We start from the raw sequence: 8,520 nt of genomic DNA, 5'->3' as shown, positions 1-8,520 counted from the left end.
AGTTCTCTGAGAGGCTTCCTGCCTAGATTTCCTGATAACAGTCCTTGGAATTCCAGTTTCTTCTAAAAGGTCCTAAGCAACACTGTAACTCGTTGCCATGACTACATTTACAAGACAAAAGTTACCTCAGTTACCTGTGGAACTCTGCCTCACTACTAGCAACACCCACCCTCTATCTTCCCTTCTGGGTGTGGGCGGGGCAAGCTGACTAAATGGCTCCTGTGTTTCCTGGGAGGCTATTTTTTTTTTGTGGGCGGGGAGGGTCCGGTCAGGGGACCTGAACTCTGGTCCTGGATGCTGTCCCTCAGCTCTTCAACTCAAGGCAAGCACTGTACCACTTGAGCCACAGCGCCACTCCCAGCTTTTTTCTTTTTGCTTATGTGGTGCTGCGGATTCCAACCGAGGGCCTCAGGTATGCAAGGCAAGAGCTCTACCAGTGAGCCGCCTTCCCAGCCCATGGGAAGCTATTTTTTTTTAAAGTGGCTCCCCAGTTATCTGTTATTATGGCATTGAGAGGCTGGGTTGTGAAAAGACGCGCAAGACTACAATTAGTACGTAAAGTCTAGCGCCAGTGGAAGCTTACATGTATGCTTTCTAGAGTGGCTGGAGCACCAGTACTGAAAAGAAGATTACAACCTGTCTGGAGAACTAGGACAATGATTACATGATTGGTGAGTAAATTTCCTTCCGATTCCATTTTCACCATGGTTTTTCACTCTAAGAATCCAATCTGTGGCCTTCTTAATCCTTTTTTTTTCCACCCCACCTCACACCCAATAGCAAGGTAAAATTCCCCTCTATTCTCTTTTCTCTGTCTTCTCTAGAATCTTCTCTAGAATTGAGACGTATCCAACCGCGGATCTGGCTTTGAAGTGGCTATTGACTAGTGTGGTCCTAGACCATCGTGTCCAGAAGGATACATCGATGTGTTTTGAAAGATCCTAAACCAAATGTACTTGTGATCATGACCCAAAGCGTGAGGACAGGTACATTTCTGTCCTCCTAATTCCAGCTTTGGTCCTCACACGTCCGGTTGTTATAATACGTTCACAGTCGTGCCACTTACGGATATTACGTCTTGTGTCTTCTCTGCAATATCTTAAATGCTCAGAGAAGTTACACCTTCTGACAAAAGGACAGTATGTGTGTCACACACACGGGGACACACACACACTCTGTTTGCCCGGAGTGCTGTGTAGCTTACCATGTCCAGTTATAGTTTAGGTCTAGCGTCCACGTAGGAGAGAAAACAGGTGCCGTTGGTTGGTCGGTCTGTCTGTCTCTCCGCCGGTCTGTCTTCCCCTGGCATCACCTGTTCTAGGTTCTTCTCCGCCGCCGCCGGCACCCCCCCCTCTGCCCCCCCCCCCCCCCGCTCCTAGTCCATCAGTCCATCCATCTACTTCCCTGTAACTGACATAATCTTCTTCTTCTTCTTTGGGGAATGGATGAATAAACTTTTACCTTGTGGATATTGTACACACACCCTAAGGGGTGTGTGTGTGTGTGTGTGTGTGTGTGTGTGTGTGTGTGTGTGTGTGTGTGTGTGTGTGTGTGTTGACGGAATAGAGTGTTTACCATGCCTGACCCCCTGGCTCTGCCTCTCTACCCGTCTGCGATGCGATGTGTGTGCTGGGGCGCTTCTGCCCGCATATGTTCCCAGTGCGAACTCCAAAGAGAAGTACGCCCGCCGGGCCTGTGGGTTCTAACCATGCTTCAACCCCCCCCCCCCGGGAGATAGGATCGCCCCTCTGACCCCCCCACTCTGTTTGGGCCGGGGCCCCTCGTCTGTCTCTCCCTGTCTTTCCTCCTAGGGTTCCCTACCTGCCCTCCCCCCAGCCCCGCGCGCACACACACACACACACACACACACACACACACACACACACACACACACACACACACACAGAGTCACAGACACACACACACAGAGTCACAGACACACACACCCACACCCACTGTGCACCGCCACACTCGGGTCCAGGTCCTCCACCACAGGCATGTGAGTGAAGATGCCTCTACCCTCCAACACCTGTGTGTCGGGTTCAGATTCATCGCCTCATGCCCCGAATCCTGCTCCAGAGAGAGTGGCAGAGCCTATTAGAAAAGGCTAGCTGTTTTTTTTTTTTTTAAAAAATTTTTTTTTATTTTAAGGTAGTCCCATTTGTCGAGTCTCTCTCCAATTTGTTGTGACCCTGGGACTCTGTTCAGGAAGTTCCTTCCTGTGCCTATTAGTTCAAGTGTCTCTCCTACTCTGTCCTGCAGTAGTTTCAGAGATTCAGGTTTAATGTTAAGGTCTTTAATCCATTTTGAGTTGATGTTGGTGCATGGTGATAGGCTGGGGTCCACTTTTAGTTTTCTGCATGTGGCTGCCCAGTTTTCCCAGTACCAGCGGTTGAAGAGGCTGTGTTTCTTCCATTGTATGTCTTTGGCTCCTTTGTCGAATATCAGCTGGCTGTAGGCCTGTGGATTTATTTCTGGATCTTCTATTCTGTTCCATTGGTCTTCGGGTCTGTTTTTGTGCCAGTACCATGCTGTCTTTGTTATTATAGCTCTGTAGTAGAGTTTGAAGTTCGGCATGGATAGCCCTCCCATATTGTCTTTATCCCCTAGAATTGTTTTGGCTATTCTAGGTCTTTTGTTGTTCCATATGAATTTTTGGACTGTTTTCTGTATTTCAGTGATGTACGTCATTGGGATTTTAATAGGAATTGCGTTGAATTTGTATATTAGTTTTGGAAGTATTACCATCTTTACTATATTAAGTCGGCCTATCCAGGAGCATGGGAGGTCTTTCCATTTCCTAGTGTCTTCTGCAATTTCTTTCTTTAACTTTTTATAGTTCTCATTAAATAGTTCTTTTACATCTTTGGTTAGGTTAATTCCTAAATATTTTATTTTTCGGGAGGTTATTGTGAATGGGGTTGCTCCCTTTATTTCCCTCTCTTCCTGTACATTATCAGTGTATAGGAAGGCAACTGATTTTTGTGGGTTTATTTTGTATCCTGCTATTTTGACGAAGAGAGTTATGATTTCTAAGAGATTCGGGATGGACTTTTAGGGATCGTGGAGGGAGGTATAGTATCATGTCGTCTGCAAAAAGGGATAGTTTAACTTTTTCTTTCCCTATGCGGATCCCTTTAATGTCTTTTTCTTGCCTTATTGCCCTGGCTAAGGGTTCTAGGACTATATTGAAGAGGAGTGGAGACAGTGGGCATCCTTGCCTTGTTCCTGATTTTAGGAGAATTGGTTGTAGCTTTTCCCCATTAAGTATAATATTGGCTATTGGTCTGTCATAAATGGCTTTTATTGTTTTTAGAAATGTTCCTTCTATTCCTATTTTCTCCAGAGCTTTTAGCATGAATGAATGTTGAATTTTGTCAAAGGCCTTTTCTGCCCAGCCAGCGGCTCTCGTTTGGCTTTCCTGTCATTTAGTGATGGGTGAGTGGACTCACGCTTCCCATGGCGCTGTCACCGTGGGTTTCCAGACCTGTGTGCGTGACGTGTACCTACCCTCTCTGTGTTAGAAGAAACCTCTCTCTGGCCTTCCCCCTGCCCTTTCCCTGCCTGTGAGGGGGGGGGCGGGTGGGGGCGGGGGGAGGGAGCGTGTTGTGGGGCGGGCGGGCGGCGGACTTTCACAAGTGAGCGGGGTGCCTCCCGAGGGCTCGTCTCTTGCTGGAGCCGACCCATCTTTGGGAGTTTTTTGTTGTTGTTGTTGTTGTTGTTGTTGTTGTTGTTGTTGTTGTTGTTGTTTCTTTCTGGTTTCCATCTGGGGGAAAAAGAAAACAAAACGTACAAACACCCCCCCCCAAAAAAAAAAAAAAAAGACGGGCGGGCAGACGGTGGGACGAGCGCTCACTTGCCCTTTTCTGGCCATGTTGGGTGGGGGTGGGGGTCTTGCCACGGGCGGCGGAGGTCGTGCGGGTGGCCGGTTCGTTTTCTCTCGTGGTGCAGGCCTGCCGTCTTTGCCGCCCCTTCCTGCTTGGGACCGATCCCGGCTTCCCGGTTCTCGGGTTCGGGCCGCTCCGTTCGGGCGACTCCCGTCCTGGTTCCTGGTTTCACTTTGGTCGCTGGCGGCGGCGGCGGCGGCGGCGGCTCGATCTCGGTCTAGGTCTCTGGTGGCTCTGGTGTCGTTCGTGAGGTCGCAGAGAGGACCCGGCTGCAGGTCCTGACCTAGGTTGTGCCTCTCGGTGCGTGGCGGTGGGGAGTGAGGCGATTCGTTTCCGTGTTCTGTGTCTCCGGAGCTCAGAGCCGGCCGGCGCGCGCCGATCCGGGGTACGGCGGCTCGGTGGAGTCGGTCGTTGGAAGGCGGTTGTCGTGCTCCCCCTGGCGTCCGCCTTGATATGACAGTCCCCTCGTTCTCAGCCGAGCGAGCGAGTGAAGGAGGAGGTCTGGCGGCAGCGAGCCGGGCGGAGGCCCGGCCTCTACCGGGTGCCGGGCGCGACTGTCGCCGTGGTGTCGCTGTGGCGCCGGGGCGGCTGTTCTGTCGGACTTTGCGCCCGCAGGCGAGCGCGGGGTGGGGCCGTGAGTCGCCGCTCTCTCTTCCGTGCCCGGTCTGTGCCGGGGGTGGCGGCTTGGTCGGGTCGACCAGTAGTTCTGTCTGGGCCCGACGCCTTGTCCTCCTCCCCTCCCGTAGTTCTGTCTGGGCCCGACGCCTTGTCCTCCTCCCCTCCCTGGACTCTGGTCTTTGAGGGCGAAAGAAGGAGAGTACGAGGGACGTCTCGGGAGTCGGGGGAAAGGGTCCCCGGGTGAGCCGCTAGGTGGTGGGGCCGGTCCCGGCCCGGACTCGGACCACCCCCCCTCCCCGGAGTCACCTCCGAGTGAGCGCTTGGCGCGTGCCGGGCGCGAGGGCCTGGGTCGCCGGCCCCGTGTGGTCTCCCTCCACGGCCCCGGAGGCCGGAGGACAGACCTCTGCGGCGGGAGGAGCCGTGGGCACGGCCGAGGCGAGCCTCGGGGCCGGGACCTACACCCCCCCCCCTCCCCGACATAGGATGGTCGTCGGAGTCACCTCCGAGTGAGCGCTTGGCGCGTGCCGGGCGCGAGGGCCTGGGTCGCCGGCCCCGTGTGGTCTCCCTCCATGGCCCCGGAGGCCAGAGGCCAGACCTCTGCGGCGGGAGGAGCCGTGGGCACGGCCGAGGCGAGCCTCGGGGCCGGGACCTACACCCCGCCCCTCCCCGACATAGGATGGTCGTCGGAGTCACCTCCGAGTGAGCGCTTGGCGCGTGCCGGGCGCGAGGGCCTGGGTCGCCGGCCCCGTGTGGCCTTCCTCCACGGCCTTCTCCACGGCCCCGGAGGCCGGAGGACAGACTTCTCCGGCGCGAGGAGCCGTGGGCACGGCCGAGGCGAGCCTCGGGGCCGGGACCTACCTACCTACCGTCTGCGGTGTGCGCGATGGCGGGGACTTGCCCGGTGGGCCCTGCGTAGGGGAAAAGTCGAGGTGGAGGGAGCACCTCGGGAGTCGGGGGCCCGAGCCCGGGAGTCCCGCGTGTGTGCGTGCTGGCGGCAGGGCGCTCACCACCGACCCCGCGCGGTGTGGGTGTGGTGGCTGGGTGCCTCTCGGAGTGGGTGCCTCGCGTCTGCCGGGGGAAGGCTCCCCGTGCCGCTCGTGCCGTGAGCCCGTGCGCACCCGGGGTAGTGGGGCGGGTGCGTCCCCTGACCCCGCTCCCGCCCTCTCTCTTCGTCTGTCTTCGCCTTATGTGGTCGACCAGCTGTCCCTGAGAGTTCCGTGTCTGGCTCTGTTGGGGACGTGTTGGGGACAGGTGTCCCCGATGTGGTTTCCGAGAGGTCCCTGTCGCCAGCGAGTTGTCGCCCCTGCGTGACCAGCTGGTTTTGGCGTGGTGACGTGAGGATTTTGTACCTGCAGGAGGGTGCTGGCATGCTGTGTCCCGGTGGCTGTCAGCGGGTCTTTTGGGGCTCTCTCGGATGCTGTGTGCCGGGCCTTTCCCGTCTCTTCCCGGTCCGGGTCCCCCTGCCCTTCCCCCCGCACCCCGGGCTCCCGCTGCCCTGAGCAGGCCTTGCCCCTGTGGTGGCTCGTGGGTGTGGTGGTGGTGGTGGTGGTGGTGGTGGTTGGTTGGTGGCTGAGTGAGTCCCGTCGTCCTTGATCTCTCCCCCGCTCCCGGTGCCGGATTCTGGCCCTTGCCTCGGCACGCCGAGGAGGAGAGTGGTTGGTTGCCTGGGGTGCATAGGTAGGCCCGCGCGGTGTGCTTCCCTCGCCGTGGCCGGCTTGAGGAGGAAAAGGCGGGGGGCGAGTCCTGCCTTGCCTTGCCTGTGCGTGTGCGGCATCCCCATCCTGCCGTCGTGCTCGTCCGACCTCCGTGGCTTTTTTTTTTTTTTCCCCCCTATCGCCCCTAGCTCCAACTCCCCCGACCTGCCGCTTCCCGATGGCGGGCCTGGTCGGCCGCTGACCTGCGCTACTCCCGAGCGCTGTCCGTGGTTCTTTTTCTTTTTCTTTTTTTCCTCTCTAGCTTCTTTCGGCTCTGTGCCCGGTGGAGGTGTCCTGGTAATCCCGAGCGCCAGGGACGCTGAAGCCCGTGGTACTTTTTTTATTTTTTTATTTTTTTAAGTTTTTTTTTTCTTTTTTTTCTTTTTTTTTTTTTTTTTTTTCCTTTTACCTCGCTCGTTACTCACGAAAGGTTGTCTGTCCTGGCTACGCTTTTATCCCAGGCTGTTGGCCCTCTCGGGAGCCGAGCTTCCTGGGCCCCACCGCCTCCCGAGTGCCGTGTGGCTGTCTTCTCCGCCCCCTCGGTGTGATTGATGTGGTGACGTTGCGATCTCCTTCGGGCCCGGGCCTAAGCTGCGCCAGGCGAGGGACGGACATTCATGGCGAATGGGACCGCTCTTCTCGTTCTGCCCGTGGGCCCCTGCCCTCACCGTCCCACCGTGCCGGCGCCGGTGGTGTGCGGGGAGGCAGGGGTGCGGCAACCGGGTCCGGCTGCGCTCTCCCTGCCCTCGCCGTGAGGTCGGGGACTTGTACACGCTGGAGGAGGGGGGGCGCCCCTGATCTTGCTCCTCTCTTCCCGTGACTCGTTATCGGCACGGGGGTCGGCTCTCTCCGCGGAGAGGGAGGGTCGGTGCTCCGTGCTTGCCCGTGCTGTGTGGTGTGAAAAGCCGCGCCTCGCGCTCTGCCCTCTTGCGGTGCTCCCGGAACGCTCCCGGTCGGTTCTCTCAGGTGCCTGAGGCTGAGTGGTGGTGTCGTTCCCGATCCCGGCGTTGTCCGTTGCCTTGTGCCAGCCTGCTGCCCGTGGTGTGTCCCGGCCGTCCTTGGGTTTGTGGGGCTTGTGCGAGTGAGAAAAAAGTTATCGCAGAGATTGACGTCTCTGCTGGGGGGGGGTCGAGGCGGTTCCCCAGAGGAGGAGCGCTCTTCCCTTGTTGCGCCGGGCGGGTGGCTTCCCCGCATGAGCTGCCGGCCCTGGTCCTGGCTTGTCTTCCCTGCCGTGTCACCTGGCTCTTGTTGCACCGGGGGACCTGAGATGTTGCAGTGGGAGGCGAGCCGGGCCTGTGCGGGCTTCCCCGCCCGTGTGCGCGACTTTGCTCTGGCCCCGCACGGCAAGGCCGACCGACCAGGGTTGGTGTTGCTGCTGCCGCAGACCCCCCCCGCCCCACCCCTCCCTGCCACCCGTGGTGGGAAGGATGGACGCCTTTGATGTGTGCTGGTCCCGGCGGGGTTCCCGTCGGGGTTGGGTGCGGGCCACCCTCAGAGTGAGGAGAGGTTCTCTAGCGATCCTCGTTCGGGAGGTGGCGTTCGCTGCCGGGTTGGCGGGGGCCCGCCCCCGATGGGCTCCCGCGGCCCTGCCGCTCCCTGTCCCGCTTTTGAGCGTTAGTGGCTGCCCGCGTTGGTAACTGCGTGCCCGCGCCTCCCCCCTCCGAGCTGGGGGAGGGTCCCGCGGGGCCTCTCCCGGGCCGTCGTCTGGTGTGGTGAGTGGAGGACGTTCCCGATCCGTCCCCGCCCCTGCCTCGCGCGCGGTGTGTCGAGTGGCGGAGCCTGGAGCCTGTGCTGGGTCGCGATGCGAGGGCGTGTGGTGTGTGGCTTCCCGGCCTCGTGCTTGGGGTGCCGTGGGGTTTTTGGGGGGTCCCGTCCCCCTCCCCCTCCGGCCCCTGGCGACGCTGTTCCCGAGCGTCTGTGTGGGCCGCCGCCCGTTGGCGACGACGGCGCCGTGCCGGGCGCCGGGCCCCGCGGTGTTCCGGGGCCGCCGTGCCCGTGGTGGTGTGCCGCTCGGGGGGGTTCTGGCCCTCCGGAGCCGAGGATCCCGGTGTGTGTGGGCCCTTGCTCACGCGGCCGAAAAAGAGGCGGTCGATGATGGGTGCCGTGTCCGGCGGTGTGGATGGGTGCGGTGGGGCCCTGCTGGCGCGGGTGGCTCCGCGGGCGCTCGCGGGGTCTTTGAGGCGTGTGCGAGCTGCCTTTTCCCTCTCGGGCCTCTTTTGGGGGGGCCCGCCGCTGCCGCGGTGGGGGTTTCCGGTCCGCTGGTCGGCCGGCTCGGTGTCCCAGGCGTTGCGCGGGACCGCCCAGGAGTTGGGGGTGGTGAG

At 59.3% G+C, this 8,520-nt stretch overlaps 1 long non-coding RNA gene across 1 annotated transcript in view; it reads left to right on the top strand.

Annotated features, from left to right (window-relative positions):
• Window positions 1-271: 271 nt before the first annotated feature.
• The window catches only part of LOC138818913 (uncharacterized), a 20,394-nt gene continuing 12,145 nt past the window's right edge, over window positions 272-8,520 (top strand). Inside the window, exons 1-2 of the long non-coding RNA XR_011369260.1 lie at window positions 272-412; window positions 599-671. This is a non-coding gene — a long non-coding RNA (uncharacterized lncRNA). The remainder of the gene's footprint in view (window positions 413-598; window positions 672-8,520) is intronic.

This window comes from Dipodomys merriami, unplaced genomic scaffold (assembly GCF_024711535.1).
Source record: "Dipodomys merriami isolate MVZ:Mamm:240054 unplaced genomic scaffold, mDipMer1.0.p SCAF_793, whole genome shotgun sequence".
Classification (NCBI taxonomy): domain Eukaryota; kingdom Metazoa; phylum Chordata; class Mammalia; order Rodentia; family Heteromyidae; genus Dipodomys; species Dipodomys merriami.
The sequence above is the reverse complement of the archived record's forward strand: the minus strand, read 5'-3'. Positions and strand labels throughout refer to the sequence as shown.